This window comes from Pelmatolapia mariae, linkage group LG3_W, assembly GCF_036321145.2.
Source record: "Pelmatolapia mariae isolate MD_Pm_ZW linkage group LG3_W, Pm_UMD_F_2, whole genome shotgun sequence".
NCBI lineage: Eukaryota > Metazoa > Chordata > Actinopteri > Cichliformes > Cichlidae > Pelmatolapia > Pelmatolapia mariae.
The window spans coordinates 92,332,064-92,350,088 of NC_086229.1; positions in this window are offsets into that span (position 1 = coordinate 92,332,064).

The following is an 18,025-nucleotide window of genomic DNA, read 5'->3' on the forward strand; positions in this document are numbered from 1 at the left end:
GATTTTGCAGACATTGTATGTTTTTGCACAAATACAACGATTTTGCTCAAATACTATGAAATTGTAGTAATAATATGATTTTGAAGGAATACTGTGATTTGGTAGAAATACTATGCCTTAGTAGTAATACTATAACATAGCAGATATAATGTGATTTCTGCAGACATACTATGTTTTTGCAGGAATACTACAATTTCGCTCAAATACTATGAAATTGCAGTAATACTATGACTTTGAAGGAATACTATGATTTGGTAGAAATACTATGCCTTAGTAGTAATACTATAACATAACAGATATACTGTGATTTTGCAGAGATAGCATGTTTTTGCACAAATACTACGATTTCGCTCAAATACTATGAAATTGCAGTAATACTATGATGTTGAAAGAATACTATGATTTGGTAGAAATACTATGCCTTAGTAGTAATACTGTAACATAACAGATATACTGTGATTTTGCAGACATAGTATGTTTTTGCACAAATACTACGATTTCGCTCAAATACTATGAAATTGCAGTAATACTATGAGTTTGAAGGAATACTATGATTTGGTAGAAATACTATGCCTTAGTAGTAATACTATAACATAAGAGATATACTGTGATTTGCAGACATAGTATGTTTTTGCACAAATACTACAATTTGGCAAGAAATACTATGTTTGGGCACAAATACTGTGATTTGCTATAAATACTATGATTTGGCACATATACTATAATCAGCAGATATACTATAACATAACAGAAATTCTACGACTTAGTAGTAATACTATAACATAACAGAAATTTTAATTGGGCACAAATAACATGATCTGGCACAAATACCATGATTTGGCAAAAAAATACAATGATTTGGCACAAATACAATCATATGGCAGAAATACTATGATTGGGTACAAATACTGTGATTTGGCACAAGTACTATGACTTAGTACAAATACTATGATTTGGCACAAATACTATGATTTAGCAGAAATACTATGTTTTAACATAAATAATATCTTTTGACAGAAATATCTGCTAAAAGATACTATTTCTGCTTTTTAGCAGAAATACTGCAATTTTGCATAAATACTATGATTTGGGATAAATACTATGAATTGGCAGATATACTATATTCAGCACATATACTATAACATAACAGAAATACCTCCACCTACTAGTAATACTATAACATATCAGAAATGTCATGATTTGACACAAAAACCATGATTTGGCAAAAATACTATGATTACCCAGAATTACTATGATTGAGCAGGAGTACTAAGATGTAGTAGAAGTACTTTGATTTAGCACAAATTCTATTATAGAGGAGTAATACTTTAACATGGGAGAAATATTGATACACACACATATACACAGAGCCTAAAGGGAGCAGTGGCTGTTAAGAGTCTGGGCTTGGTATATCTAGGTCAGCTAAATTGGCTGCACCTGCTGTAATCAGCCCTTACACACACAGACACAGAGAGAAGTATGAGTCTTCTTCAGTGTATTTCTCACATTCAGGACTCCCCTCGAACAAATGGCCATAATTTCCTAACCGTAGGGGCTAGAACGCTCATTCTGACACCGTTTTGTTCAGAAGAGATGGGGGAATCTGCAGGTCTTCATAATTCAGAGATAAAACATAAAGTATTGAAGATATATGACTTGTAATACACTGTAACTGAGTAGAGACAAAGCAAAACTGCCTTGACTTGCCCTCAAACAACGTTTTGTAACTCTAAATCTATATGGAGCATCAAAATCATTCTTTCACCGTACGAAACAGCAGGCTTTGGCGAACAGTCATGGAAATTTTCAGGTCTGTGTGGAAATCCATCAAAAAGATATGATGAGAGAAAAAAGTGCCGCATTTCCAGAGTTTGAAATCTGAACAGATCTGAGCGAATGATGAATTTCCTACCCTCAAACAAGTGTAACTCATCTCAGAACGGTAATAGGTGAGAAATAACTTCTTGAATTGTGAGCATCAGGAGTGTCTGAAGATATATTTGCACAAGCCTCATGTCTCAACTTTGTTTCGTTAAGGAGATATGACAATTTGAAAATGCCTCTCATTAGAGAATTCCAGCGCTGATTTTGAAGAAACTCTCCATTGAGCTTCTATGGAGAGTTTTGAGACTTTGTGTTACTCTGAGGAGATTTGCAAAAAATCTATAAATCCCACAACAATGATAGTGACATTTTCTGAAAGCCAGCAAGAATACCTACGTTTTGATGTATAATTTGTGGGGGTTGAGTGGAAATTGAGCGAGTAGTAAGAAGTTGTTCAGACATGAAGAGAAAATTCAGAAAGGACAAGTGCTCACTCTGAGTTAATTGCATAGCAACCATAACAACGCATGTATTTTCTGAAAAATCCCAATTTTGCAACTGAAAACTTAAAGAGGTATAAAATTAAAACGGTAGAAGATCTGAAAAAGCTGAATCATACAGGAATAGCCCAATAATCTGAGAACATTTTAAAGCTTGAATGGAGTTTCTAGGTGAAAGTATGAGGAAGTAGTTAAGTTTCAAAAACAAGCAAGTTTTAGCAGAATTTCTGAAGAATTTTAGAACTTTCCCATTCATTCCAATGGGACAAAAAATTGCATAAAAAGCTTAATATTTTAAAAAGTATAATAGTTAAAAGTACAAAAAGATGTAGCACAAATGAGCACAAATAGCTGAATATTGTGAAGTTTGAACTGAGAAAATAGCACAAAAACTGCAGAAGTAGTTAAGCGGCGAAGAACGGAGCAACTTGAAGAATAAAGTATAAAGAACTAGAAAAATTTGCATTTCCTGCGAAAATGCTGTGTGGATGCCTTAACGCTGAAGCTGTCTGCTGAAAAGCTGAAAAAGATGAAAAGTTGCATAAAGTTGTATGGTGGTGAAAAAAAAATGTCACCCTGAGAAGGATCCGAACCGGGGCCTCCAGAGGTCAAGGCAGCTACTCATCTCACGGACCCAAACTCATCCTCACAAAGAAGAGGTGGAGAGACGGACAATTCTGCTGAAATGAGCAGAAGCTGCTGAGAATTGTGCTGGTAAGAGGTGAAAAGGCTGAAAATTTTGCAGAAAAGAGGTGAATCAGCAGCATTTCTGCTGAAAAGAGGTAAAGAAGCAGAAAGTTGCACTGAAAAGAGAAGAATCAGCAGAACTTCTGCTCAAAAGAGTTTTTTTCTGAAAACAGCTGAGATTTGCGCTAATAAGAGGTGAAAAGGCTGAACATTTTGCAGAATTTGGGCTGAAAAGAAGTGAAAATTCTGAAAATTCTGCTGAAAAGAGTTCAATCAGCAGAACTTCTGCTGAAAAGAGGTGAATGAGCAGAATTCTGCTGAAAAGAGTTCAATCAGCAGAACTTCTGAAAAGGGGTGAAGAAGCTAAAGTATACCAAATCAAAGTATTTGTGCCAAAACATAGTGTTTCTGCCATATTGTGGTACTACTACATTACAACATGAATATGGATTAAAGATGAAAGAAACTGGCAACAAATTCCTCCACTACAAACCAGGCTGATACCAGTTCTTTGCAGTGTTCATGTTTAAGGCACTACCCAAAAGGCGCCACAAGAGGGCACTCCAACACAAGAGATGACCTATGTACACTGATGCACTTAGTAATAGTCAGCCTCCTTGAATTGGCAGAAATACTGTGATTTAGTAGAAATACTATAACATAACAGATATACTGTGATGTTGCAGACATAGTATGTTTTTGTACTACTCGTTTGTAGTGAAAAAAATTAGCAATATAAATTACAGGTCTGTGATAGTGTATGAATTTGTAGTGAAAAAGAAATGTCGACCAAGGTGGGATTGAACCCGCGATGTTTGGGCTGCTGACCGGCGTCATTACCAACTGCGCCACTGGGAAAGAAGATGGCAGCCGCTTGGAAAACAGGCAAATGACCTGTCAGATTTAGATCGCGGTGAGAGGCAAAAGACGCCATTTTTTGGAGTTACATAACGTCGTGTAACTCAAAAACTAGGTGGAATAGAAGCATCATTCTTCAACTGGGTGAATCAGCGGACTTTGGTGTACTTTGACTGCGATTTTCATTGCTCTTTGTACCTCTGTCGCGGAGATATGACGAGAGAAGAAACGGCTTCATTTTCAGAGTTTGAAGACTGAGAGAAGGACAGATTTGCATTAGAAAAGCTGCTAAAATCATAAACTTTGCAGAATTGTAATAAATGATCAATGTGAATTAGTGGTCCGTGATGGTGTATTAATTTGTAGGGGAAAAAAACATGTTGACCAAGGTGGAATTGAACCCGCGATGTTTGGGCTGCTGACCGGCGTCATTACCAACTGCGCCACTGGGAAAGAAGATGGCGGTTGCTTGGAAAACAGTCAGATGACCTGTCAGATTTAGATCGCGGTGAGAGGCGAAAGACGCCGTTTTTTGGAGTTACAAAACATCGTGTAACTCAAACACTAGGTGGAATAGAAGCATCATTCTTCAACTGGGTGAATCAGCGGACTTTGGTGTACTTTGACTGCGATTTTCATTGCTCTTTGTACCTCCGTCGCGGAGATATGACGAGAGAAGAAACGGCTTCATTTTCAGAGTTTGAAAAGTGAGAGGAGGACAGATTTCCACCCCCAAACAAACGTAATTTATGGCTCAACAGTAAGATGACTGTAAAAACTTCTCCACTTTGATTCAACAGAAATACTATTATGGAGGAGTAATACTTTAACATGGGAGAAATATTGATACAGACACACAAACATACACATACACAGAGCCTAAAGGGAGAAGTGGCTGTTAAGACTCTGGGCTTGGTATATCTAGGTCAGCTAAATTGGCTGCACCTGCTGTAATCAGCCCTTACACACACAGACACACAGAGAGGTATAAGTTTTCTTCAGTGTATTTCTCACATTCAGGATTCCCCCCGAACAAATGGCCATAATTTCCTAACCGTAGGGGCTACAACGCTCATTCTGACATCGTTCTGTTCAGAAGAGATGGGGGAATCTGCAGGTCTTCTTAATTCAGAGATAGAATATAGATTTTTGAAGATATATGACTTGTAATACACTGTAACTGAGTAGAGGTAAAGCAAAACTGCATTGACTTGCCCCCAAACAACGTTTTGTAACTCTAAATCTATATGGAGCATCAAAATCATTCTTTCACCGTAAGAAACAGCAGGCTTTGGTGAACAGTCATGGAAATTTTCAGGTCTGTGTGGAAATCCATCAAAAAGATATGACGAGAGAAAAAAGTGCCGCATTTCCAGAGTTTGAAATCTGAAGAGATCTGAGCAAGGCACAAATTTCCTACCCTCAAACAAATGTAATTCATGGCCAAACGGTAAAAGGTGAGAAAAAATTTCTTGAATTGTGAGCATCAGGGGTGTCTGAAGATATATTGGCACAAGCGTCATGTCTCAACTTTGTTTCATTCAGGAGATATGACGATTTGAAAATGCCTCTCATTAGAGAAATCCAGCCCTGATTTTGAACAAACTCTCCTATGACTTTCTATAGAGAGTTTTGAGACTTTGTGTTGCTCTGAGGAGATTTGCAAAATATGTGTAAATCCCACAAGAATGATAGTGACATTTTGTGAAAGCCAGCAAAAATACCTACGTTTTGATGTATAATTTGTGGGGGTTGAGTGGAAATTGAGCGAGTAGCAAGAAGTTGTTTAGACATGAAGAGAAAATTCAGAATGGATGAGTGTACACTGTAAGTTAATTGCATAGCAACCATAACAACGCATGTATTTTCTGAAAAATCACAATTTTGCAACTGAAAACTTAAAGAGGTATAAAATTAAAATGGTAGAAGATCTGAAAAAGCTGAATCATACATGAATAGCCCAATAATCTGAGAACATTTCAAAGTTTGAATGGAGTTTCTAGGTGAAAGTATGAGGAAGTAGTTAAGTTTCAAAAACAAGCAAGTTTTAGCAGAATTTCTGAAGATTTCCATTCATTTCAAAGGGACAAATTAAAGGAAAAAAGTGTAATATTTTAAAAAGTATAATAGTAATAAACACCAAAAGTCATAGCACACATTAGCAGAAATAGCAGAACAGTTTAGAGTTTGAACTGAGAAAATCGGCTGAAAACTGAGGAAGTAGTTAAACGGCAAAAAACGTACGGAAGGCCCAAGAATAATAATAAAGATTAAAGAGAAACAGGAACTCAATAGTGTGGAAGCCCTTATAGGGCATCCACACAATAAAGAGAAACAGGAACTCAATAGTGTGGAAGCCCTTTTAGGGCATCCACACAACTAGAAAAATTTGCATTTCCTGCGAAAATGCTGTGTGGATGCCTTAACGCTGAAGCTGTCTGCTGAAAAGCTGAAAAAGATGAAAAGTTGCAAGAAGTTGTATGGTGGTGAAAAAAAAATGTCACCCTGAGCAGGATTCGAACATGGCCCTCCTGGTCTCAAGGCAGCTACTCATTTCACTGAGCCAAACTCATTCTGAAAAGTAATAGGTGGAGAGACTGACAATTTTGCTGAAATGAGCAGAAGCTGCTGAGAATTGTGCTGATAAGAGGTGAAAAGGCTGAACATTTTGCAGAAGAGGTGAATAAGCACAATTTGGGCTGAAAAGAGGTGAAAATTCTCAAAATTCTGCTGAAAAGAGTTCAATCAGCAGAATTTCTGCTGAAAAGAGTTCTGCAGAACTCTTTTCAGAATTCTGCTGAAAAGAGGTTTTTGCTGGAAACAGCAGAAAAAGCTGGGATTTGTGCTGAAAAGTGGTGAAAAAACTGAAAATTTTGCTGAAAAGGGGTGAAAAAGCTGAAATTGAGTTAAAGAAGTTTAACTGTTAACTGAAAGACATGTTGCCATAAGCGGGATTTGAACCCCGGCCTCCCAGTCTGAGAACGGCTGCTCATCTCACTGAGCTAAAACACAGGTCATCCCGGCGAGCAGAAATAAGTGACCACATTGATAATGTGTTCCATTCATTTCAATGGGCAAAAATATTGCAAAAAAAAATTCAATATCTCAAAAAGTATAGAAGTTATGAGCACCAAAAGATATAGCACACATTAGCAGAAAGAGCAGAATTTTTTAAAGTTTGAACTGAGAAAATCGGCTGAAAACTGAGGGAGTAGTTAAGCGGCAAAGGAAGTGGCAACTTGAAGAATAAAGTATAAAGAATAAAGAGAAACAGGAAAACAATTGTGTGGAAGCCCTTTAGGGCATCCACACAATTTGCATTTCCTGCGAAAATGCAGTGTGGATGCTTTAAAGCTGAAGCTGTCTGCTGAAACTAGCTGAAAAAGCTGAAAAGTTGCAAAAATTGTAAAAACTTTGCAGAAGCAAAGGAACTTTGCTAAAATGTAGTAACTTAGCAGAACTGTAATATCTCAGAGGAAACATAATACTTGGCAGAAAAACAATAGCATAGCAGAACTTAGCAGAAATATTGTAACTTACCAGAAACATGATAACTTCTCAAAAATACAAGAATTTAGGAGAAATAGTATAAGATAACAGAAAGAATATATTTAGCCAAACATTCTTAAACATTACAGAAATACTATGATTTAGAAAAACAGTACAACATAGCAGAAATGCTGTGATTTACCAGAGATCACTGTAATATACTATGAATATTGTAATTTTATATAATTACTATGTTTTAGCAAAAATACTCCAGTTTAGCACAAATATTATAATATAGCAGAAACACTATTCTATAGCAGATATGCTATATTTAGAAAGAAAAATATAATATAGTAGAAATACTATGATTTAGCAGAAATCCTACAATATAGCTTAATAACAATGATTTAGAACAGATAATATGATTGAGCAGAATAGTAATAACTTAAGTGAAAATATTGGAAAGGTAAAATGATAAGCTGAATAAAAAGGAACATGGTTAAGTTTGCTCAAAACTAATTTTTGTTCACCTGTGAAAAAATAAAATAAAAATACATTTAGAAAAAAAAAATAAGAACAGCCAACAGATACACAAAATCAAATATGGATACACAAATCACCAAATACACAGAAAATCAAATATGGATACACAAATGTACAGAGAGAGACAAACACACAGGGTCTATGCCTGTGAACCAGTCTGAATATATTATATTTTTATCCACCAATGAGATGCTGCCCTAAAAAGGGTCTTTGTGTATGTCTTTCTCTCTCTCTCTCTCTCTCTCTCTCCCTCTCTTTCTCTCTCTCTCTCTCTCTCTCTCTCTCTCTCTCACACACACACACACACACACACACACAGCAGCAGCAGTAGCATTGAACAGGGGCTGTTAACAGCATGTTTCTAGGTCAGTAAAACAGCTGTGAGCTTCTCAATTTGAATCCACCAATCAGAGAGGCTGTGTGCTTTTTCCCGCCAAAACTGGTGCACCAAGTGCAGGCTTTTACACATGCAGCACAGAGAGAGACAGGAGTTTTGCAGTCTATTTCTCATAGCCAGGACTCCCCTCAAACAAACAGCCATAAATTCCTAACCGTAGGGGCTTAAATGGTCATTCTAAGACCGTTTTGTTCAGAAGACATGGGGGAATCTTGAAATGTTGACCATTTAAAATAAAAATATGAAATATTAGAGATATTTGACATAGATGGTTAGTTGGCTTAGAAGCCACAAAGGTCCCAATATACAAATTTGAATGTGCCAGGCCTGAGATATGATTGGCTTGCTGGGAAGCCATGAAGGCAACAATATGCAAATTTGGATGTGCCAGGCCTCAGATATGATTGGTTGTCTTAGAAGCCATGAATGCTCCAATATGCAAATTTGAATGTGCAAGCCCTCAGATATGATTGGCTGGCTGGGAAGCCGTCCAGGTCCTGTTAGGTAAATTTGAATATTACAGTCCTTACAGAGGACTGACTCCCTGGGGACCTGGCAGAAATATATAGAAATACAATGATTACCCAGAAATACTGCATTTAGTAGAAATACTATGTTTTAGCACAAATAATATAAAATGGCAGAAATACTATAATTAAGCAGAAATACTATATTAAGTACAAATCTTATTAAATAGCAGAAATAGTATGATTTAGCACAAATGCTGTATTTAGCACAAATGCTGAAAAGCAGCAGCAATGCACAATAGTAATAACTTAAATAGAAAAATTGGAAAAGTAAATGGACAGCTGAACAAATGCTGAACATGCTAAGGGTCCCTCAAATGTAATTGTTAAATGAAAAAAAATCTGTAAAAAAAAGTATAACAGTCACACAATCACAAAGATGGACAAATATAGAAACACACAAGCACAGAGAGACACACACAGGATCAAATTCAGTCAACCAGTCTAAATATATTGAATTTAAATCATACAATAAGATGCTCCCATAAAAAGTCTCTCTCTCTCTCTCTCTCTGTGTCACACACACACACACACACACACAGGGAGAGAAAATCAAGTTTCTAGGTCAGCCTGGGAGCTGCTAAATTTGAATCCACCAATCAGAGAGGCTCTGTGCTTTTTCCCGCCAAAACAGGTGCACCTCTTTTTACACACACGCAGCACAGAGACAGGATTTCTGCAGTCTATTTCTCATAGTCAGGACATCCCTCAAACAAATGGCCATAATTTCCTAACCGTAGGGGCTAGAACGGTCATTCTTACACCGTTTTGTTCAGATATGATGATTCGAAAATGCCTCTCATGACAGAAATCAAGCGGTGATTTTGAGCAAACTCTCCATTGACTTTGTATGGAGACTTTTCCGACCTTGTGTTGGTCTGAGGAGATTTGGCAAAATTCTATAAATCCCACAACAATGACAGTGACATTTTCTGAAAGCCAGCAAAAATACCTACGTTTTGATGTATAATTTGTGGGGATTGAGTGAAAATTGAGCAAGTAGCAAGAAGTTGTTCGGACATGAAGAGAAGACTGCAAAACCTTCAGTGGCTCACTCAGAACCAACTGCATAGCAACCATAACAACGCATGTATTTTGTGAAAAATCACAAAAATGAAACTCAAAACTTTAAGAGGCATAAAAGTAAAACGGTAAAAGATTTGAAAAAGCTGACTTATACCTGAATAGCCCAATAATTTGAGAACATTTTAAAGTTTGAATGGTTGTTCTACCTGAAAATATGAGGAAGTAGTTAAGTTTCAAAAACAAGCAAGTTTTAGCAAAATTGTGCAAGTTTCCCATTCATTTCAATGGGACAAATTAAAGGAAAAAAACGTAATATTTCAAAAAGTATAATAGCAAAAAATAGCAAAAGATATAGCCGGAAAGAGCAAAAATAGCAGAATAGTTTAAAATTTGAACGGTGAAAATCGGCTGAAAATTGCGGAAGTAGATTCACGGCGAAAAACGTACGGAAACACCCGGAATAATAATAATAAAGATAAAGAATAAAGAGAAACAGGAACTCAATAGTGTGGATGCATAAAGCATCCACACAATAACTATAAAAAAAATTTGCATTTCCTGCGAAAATGCTGTGTGGATGCCTTAACGCTGAAGCTGTCTGCTGAAAAGCTGAAAAAGTTGAAAAGTTGCAAAAAGTTGTATGGTGGTGAAAAAAAAATGTCACCCTGAGCAGGATTCAAACCTGGCCCTCCTGGTCTCAAGGCAGCCACTCAGCTCACTGAGCCAAACTCATTCTGAAAAATAATAGGTGGAGAGACTGACAATTTTGCTGAAATGAGCAGAAGCTGCTGAGAATTGTGCTGATAAGAGGTGAAAAGGCTGAACATTTTGCAGAAGAGGTGAATAAGCAGAATTTGGGCTGAAAAGAGGTGAAAATTCTCAAAATTCTGCTGAAAAGAGTTCAATCAGCAGAATTTCTGCTGAAAAGAGTTCTGCAGAACTCTTTTCAGAATTCTGCTGAAAAGAGGTTTTTGCTGGAAACAGCAGAAAAAGCTGGGATTTGTGCTGAAAAGTGGTGAAAAAACTGAAAATTTTGCTGAAAAGGGGTGAAAAAGCTGAAATTGAGTTAAAGAAGTTTAACTGTTAACTGAAAGACATGTTGCCATAAGCGGGATTTGAACCCGGGCCTCCCAGTCTGAGAACGGCTGCTCATCTCACTGAGCTAAAACACAGGTCATCCCGGCGAGCAGAAATAAGTGACCACATTGATAATGTGTTCCATTCATTTCAATGGGCAAAAATATTGCAAAAAAAATTCAATATCTCAAAAAGTATAGAAGTTATGAGCACCAAAAGATATAGCACACATTAGCAGAAAGAGCAGAATTTTTTAAAGTTTGAACTGAGAAAATCGGCTGAAAACTGAGGGAGTAGTTAAGCGGCAAAGGAAGTGGCAACTTGAAGAAGTGGTCAGCCACTAATCAGAAGGTCGGTGGTTCGATCCCAGGCTGCATCCTGGCTGCATGCCAAATATCCTTGGGCAAGATACTAACCCCATGTTTGCCACCTACTGGTGGTGGTCAGAGGGCCCGGTGGCGCCTGTGTCCGGCAGCCTCGCCTCTGTCAGTGCGCCCCAGGGCAGCTGTGGCTACAATGTAGCTTGCTATCGCCAGTGTGTGAATGTGTGTGTGAATGGGTGAATGACTGAATGTAGTGTAAAGCGCTTTGGGGTCCTATGGACTAGTAAAGCGCTATACAAATGCAGGCCATTTACCATTTCTGTATGTGAAAGGATACACTGAAGAGTGTCAAGAAAGCAGAGTGCATGCAAGCGGGGAAGATGTGTGGGAACCATCACAGGTAGGATTTGAACCTTTGCCACTAGGTCTCACGTCAGCTGCTCAAACCTCTGAACCAAACCAATTCTGGTCCCAAACAATGATATGATGAGAGGAAAAATGTGTACTGTGGAGCAGAAGCTGAAATTTGCTGAAAAGAGGTGAAGAAGCAGAACTTTGTGCTGAAAAGAGGTGAAGAAACTGAAATTTGTGCAGAATAGAGTTGAAAAGGCTGAAATTTGTGCTGAAAAGAGGTGAAAATACTGAATATTCAGCAAAAACGAGATAAGGAGCCTTAAAATTGTGCTGAAAAGAGGTGAAAAAGCTGAAAATTGTGCTGAAAAGAGCAGAAGAGGCTGAAAATTGTGTTGAAAAGAGGTAAAAAAGCTGAAAATTGTGCTGAAAAGAGCAGAAGAGGCTGAAATTTGTCCTGAAAAGAGGGTACAAAGTTTAAAATTGTGCTGAAAAGAGCAGAAGAGGCTTAAGAATTGTGCTGAAAAGAGGTGAACAGGCAGATTTTTTTTGCTGAAAAGTGGTGAAAAACTGAAAATTCTGCTAAAAAGAGGTGAAAAAGCTGAAATTTGTGTTGAAAATAGTTAAAACAGTTGAACTGTTAACTGAAATTTTTTTTGCCATAAGCGGGATTTGAACCCGGGCCTCCCAGTCTGAGAACGGCAGCTCATCTCACTGAGCTAAAACATGGCTCAGCCTGGTAAGCAAAACTTGTGATCACACTGATAATGTGGTCCCACTCAGCAAAATGGGCCAAAAAACGGCATAAAAAGCTTAATATCTGAAAAGTATAAAAGTTATGAGCACCAAAAGATATAGCATGCTTCAGTAGAAGGAGCGGAACAGTTTAAAGTTTCAATGGTGAAAATCGGCTGAAAACTGAGGGATTAGTTAACCAGCAAAGGTCGGAGCAACTAGAATAATAATAAAGTATAAAGAGAAACAGGAACTCAATTGTGTGGATGCCTTTGAGGGCATCCACACAACTATCTCTTTTTGCAATACACTATCTGCCTCACAATCTGTTTTGTCTGCCTTTGCCCTTGGTCCCAGTGGGCTGTGTGTGTAGCGTCTTCCCTCTAGCTGTGTTATGTACCTGAAAGTCAAGGACGAAATAAGGGTTTCCACTTACCATGCATACCTTTGCATCAACACTTGCCCACATCTCAAAAGGCAACAGGTCTGTGTGGAGGATTTTCTCAACAGCTCGTCCTTATCTGTTCTTCATCTGAACAGGGTGTCAAGGCCACCATTACAACTATCATCGTGTTCATCTCTCCAGCCTCTTTTTTGGCTTGGAATGTCCCCTTAATTTTAGGGGGTTTCACAAGTGAGTATAAGGAGACAACGGCACAGATCTTGCTTCTTGCTTCTTGCACTTAGGGACTGTGTAAAAATTCCTGGCATCGACCATGAAACTTGAATTTAAAAAATAAAATTAAGGACAAAAACTTCCTGTCACTTTTATTTTGTTTGGATTCATACATTACGTTTCACCTGTAAATTTAAGGCACACATCCTGGTATAAAACTAAACATAGTGGTATTTACTGACTGTTTTGGTCTGTGTGATGAAGCAAACTTTGATCATGACTCCCCCAAATGATCTGAATAGAAAGCATTGAAACTGCTAAGCCATCTAAGCAATCTCCAATAATTAAAAAAAAAATTAAATATCGGGGGAAAAGTCACTTTACAATTATAGTCTAATCTCACATGAAAAAAGAGGATCAGGAGCTAAATGGTGACAGTCTTTCTATGCTCTTTGACCGCTCTTGTGCTTTAAGAATTTTCAGTCTGTCTTTTGTTCTCTGAATTTGCTTCACTGCAATCTATCATCCATTTGCATCTGCACAGACTAAAGCTGTTCAAACATCTGCAACTGTGTGGTGACAGGTGAGAATTCTGATTCTTGTTCACCTTAGCAACTTCATGGAAACCAAGCAGATAGCGATTGTATCTGAACAGGAGAGTATGTCTGAAGTCAGCCAAGCAGAAACAAACAGGGCCCCTTCTGTTAGCCCAGTAAGGTTTCTTTGCTGTGGCTTGTCTGACATGCAGACAGTGCAGGCAACAGCAGGTTAGGACTGTGGCTTTGATGGAGCAATACACCGAATATCATTTTAAGATTATGTTACAGCCATCATCATTTTACTGAATCTGGTTAATAAACACAACAGAACCTACACAACACAAGCTGGAAAAGGTGATCTTTTAAACAATACTGTCCTTTGTGTAAAATGGTGCACCTTATTATTAAACTAAAATGGCTGGTAGACATTAAATGTTAGCAAAAAACAGCTTGTTTCTGCCCAGTCAGTCCCGTAAAACCCAGGAGCCTACAGCTGAATACTAATTTATTGTGGAGGCGTCTGCTGTGTTGTTTTTCCTAATCACTCTTTATTGGGATCGCCTGCTGTTCATTATAACTTTTAACTCACCCCAGATTTGGAGTGGATCTGCTGAAAGGTCAAAGCATTGCCTTTAGCCTTTTAAGATAAGCTGACTCACTAGATTGTTGTAGGGGAGAGAAAAAGTTTCCAGATGGTGATAGATGGTGTTATACACAGAAGAAAATGCATCAAAGGTTGTACTAAAATACTGCAGAATCTCTCTTTCTTGACCATAGATGTAGATGACCATCTCATTAAAACCCATCACTCAGTGCCCACTAGTGTCTCTGAGATACACACATAGGGTCCTCTGACATAGTTCCCTTGATGCAATACTTATGGCAAATTTGAGCACCGAAAGCAAACTCTCTAGTTTTAAAGAGAGACAAAGTTCAAATAAGGAGATAAACAGGGGAGGATTAGTGCAAATCACAAGGCTTCTAATGGTGTTTCCCATCCTGGAAGCTTAGTTGACTTGGTTTGTTTGTTTCTTGCTGCTTACTTTTGTTTAGATTGTTAACCCAGTACATTTAACATCGAAAATAACATTAAAGCATGCATAACAGATTCATATGTAATGCCAAGGTATCCTGACAAAAAAAAATCCTTATCCACAGATTTCATTTTATGGTCAGCAGTTTCACTGTTTTGACGTAACCTAATTTACACTGCTGTACAAAGTTAAAACTCACCAACTAGCCAGTGGATTATACTGTATAGTATAAAAACGTTAGCTGAAAACACAGTGTGTGCTGACCAAACAGAATTAAAAGCAAAGAGTATATTAAAGCCATTCTCAACTTTCTAGAAAGATCACTCAAAAAAGACTACCAACATTATTTATACATTTTTGATCTGTTTAATACCACAAAATAAAAACAGCATGGTCACTGATATTGCACATCAACTGCTGTTAAAAGCCTTTGCACACATGGAAGCATATGATTGGTTGGAAAGCCAGTCCAACCAGTGTCCACAGTTGTAGTGTGAACACAGCGTACCTGTTTAGATTATCCCCAAGTGGCCCAAAATTGCTAATTCAGATTGTCCAAAAAGAGCTGAAAGTCTCTGAACAATACTTTGCTTTTCAAACTGTTAATAAAGTTTAACATAACTTAAATGGGCCAAAAGCTGAACTAAGGCAGCTCTCAGCATTGCTGACATTTCTCTTCTATCAGTTAATCACGGGTTATCTCCACTGAGACACAGTTCTTCCGCTTTGTAGACTCCATCTGGTTCACCATCAACTCACTCTGGAATGTCTGAGACAATAACAGAGCTTGGGTGGGAGCTCATATGGGTAATCCACTTCAGATCTCATTCTGCTCACACAATGAAATCATCCACTACATTGCTGTTGTATACAGGCAAAAACACTCTAAAAGGTTACAGTTTTTACATGTGCTGGAAGTGTTTTTTTAGTATTAAAATGTGGTTATAGTTCACACTTGGCACAAAAAGTTGCCGCTCCCTGACAGAATTTACCCTGCCATTGTTGATGAAACACAGAATACATTTTACAAGATCTGACATTTGCCCTGATTTTCCTTGCTTTTTATTCATGGAAAAAATAAGAATAATGTTTTTCAGGAGAAAATTAAATAGCTAGGTGGCCTATATGGCACATGACCTCTAGGTAGGCATTTCCATTTGTAGGGTATGAGTACATTATGCTATATTAATCCTTCCAAAGCATTATTTCTTAATTCCCATCAAACGATCGAAAAGTCATCTAATTTACAAGACTGAACACTTGCTAAGACCTGTGCTATTAAGGTTTTGGTTAGACAAACTTAAAGTCAGCAAACTGCCTAACGAACTTCCACTTGTAAAGCATAAGCTATGACTTGGTTGGACTGGGATGCCAGTATCTTCATTTTCATTTTCAGTGCCTGCAGCGCTCCAGGCTACTGCACTAGTGTTCATCAAATTGTAGTTATTTTAGCTTAGTCATCTATATTTCCTTGGTCAGACTCCTGAACTATGTTTAAAGATAAAAACAACTTTCTAAACTGAACATTAAAGTATTTAATATCTGACTTCTCAGTGGCTTGTTGCAGTATAGATTATAAAGCCTGGTTAAATTTTCGGGGAAGAAGCAGTAAGTAAAAAAAATAAAATGCTGCAGCTCAAATGCATTTATCATCATAATTAATAGCTGTGTCTGATAGCTCCTAAGCATAATGCAGCTGCAGAGATTCATGAAAACTTCTGATTAGCAATTGCACATAATGTCCATTTAATGTGGCAAGACTGTTCTTTTTTGTAACCATTTATTGTTATTTGTTTCAGACTATCAAATGAAGTGTTCTACACTGGCATGCACTCACAGTAAATCAATGCTTGCTTGAAAACTATGCCACCGCATAATAAAAGTGACTTTTGATGAGCTCAGTTCCTAAAACATTCTAAGAACTTGAGGTCACATCCTGTTTCTGAATCTTATATTCATCTCTTTGTAATAGCACGACTAAGTAATTGTACCTCTTTCAATGCTGAACATTAAGTTTGTGAATTGTGTTATTTAGGAAACTGAATACATTTGATTTTTATCATGGACTGATGATTCATAAATCATTTCTATTCTAGTAACACGTGCAGACATGCTAAATGAACTCTCCTGCACACTCTTTGCTCTGGATGCTTAAATCTGTCAGCTTTTTTTCTAACAAGAAAAATAATTTATGTCTACACACTACTCTGTTGATTGGTGTGTATGTGCATGTGAATACAATAATAATAATAATAATAATAATAATAATAATAATAATAATAATGATGGATTGCATTTATGTAATACTTTTCAAGACACTCAAAGCACTTTACAATTCCACTATTCATTCACTCTCACATTCACACACTGGTGGAGGCAGCTACAGTTGTAGCCACAGCTGCCCTGGGACAGACTGACAGAAGTGAGGCTGCCATATCGCGCCATCGGCCCCTCTGGCCAACACCAGTAGGCAGTAGGTGAAGTATACTTTGTATACTTAAAGTTACAGAATGTGAGGGCCTTTCACAGCAGCTCCAGTTTTTCCTAACACCTCTGGCCCAGGTCATTGCCTTACAGCAGGCTTCTTTACATAGCACATTTGGATCATATGGAGAGATTTAGGTCAGCACCAGATAGAGACTGCTGTATCACCTGGGAGCCAACAAACACCTTAAATGAGTCTCATATTTAGAAAAACGGTTTAAAAAAACCACTCCTATTTCTGTCAAGGTTACATTGAGGCTAAATTTATTCTTTTAAGATTTTTCAGTTTAGATACCTAAACATTTCTTTCTGGGATTTATGAGGGAACTATTAGTTTGCAAAGCTGCAACCTCTATTCAATTCTAATGCCTTCTGCCAACTTATATGACATTTCTGCTTTTAATTCAGGTCCTGGTGACAGTGAAAGCAGGAAAAATCTTTATCCCCGACCTAACTTAACTGAGAGTAAGTGAATAATGTTTGAAGAACGCTACATCGCAAAAAATGTGATTGCACAAGCACATTACATGACAGTGCATCACCATGTGTCATGGACACCTGGATTCATTTTGTTCTGCCACACTTAATGTGGCAGGAATTTATGAATAAGTTTAATGGCTTTTATATTTGGCAAATGAACAACTGCATGGTACAGTTAAGACCTTCTGCCTGCATCAGCACAGTCCTCACTTTTCTGTCAAATTCACAGCAACAATTTTACAAATAAACATATCAACTATTAGCCAGGTGCTTGGGTTTTTTTCTTGCCTATCTACAAGAGTATTTTCAAGGTTCAACTTCTTTTGGTTAGTCTAAGGCTAGTTACCCTACGAAAATAACTTTATAACTGTAAACACATTAGAATGTTTTATTTTCTAATTAACCAGGCTGCCAAGTCCCACCTCATTTAGATGTCACAACACTAGTGCACATTTTTCATAGACCTTTGAGCGCCTGCTAAAATGCAACGCTATTACAATACTCTACTAGCTTGTTTTCTGAAAAAGGACACAGC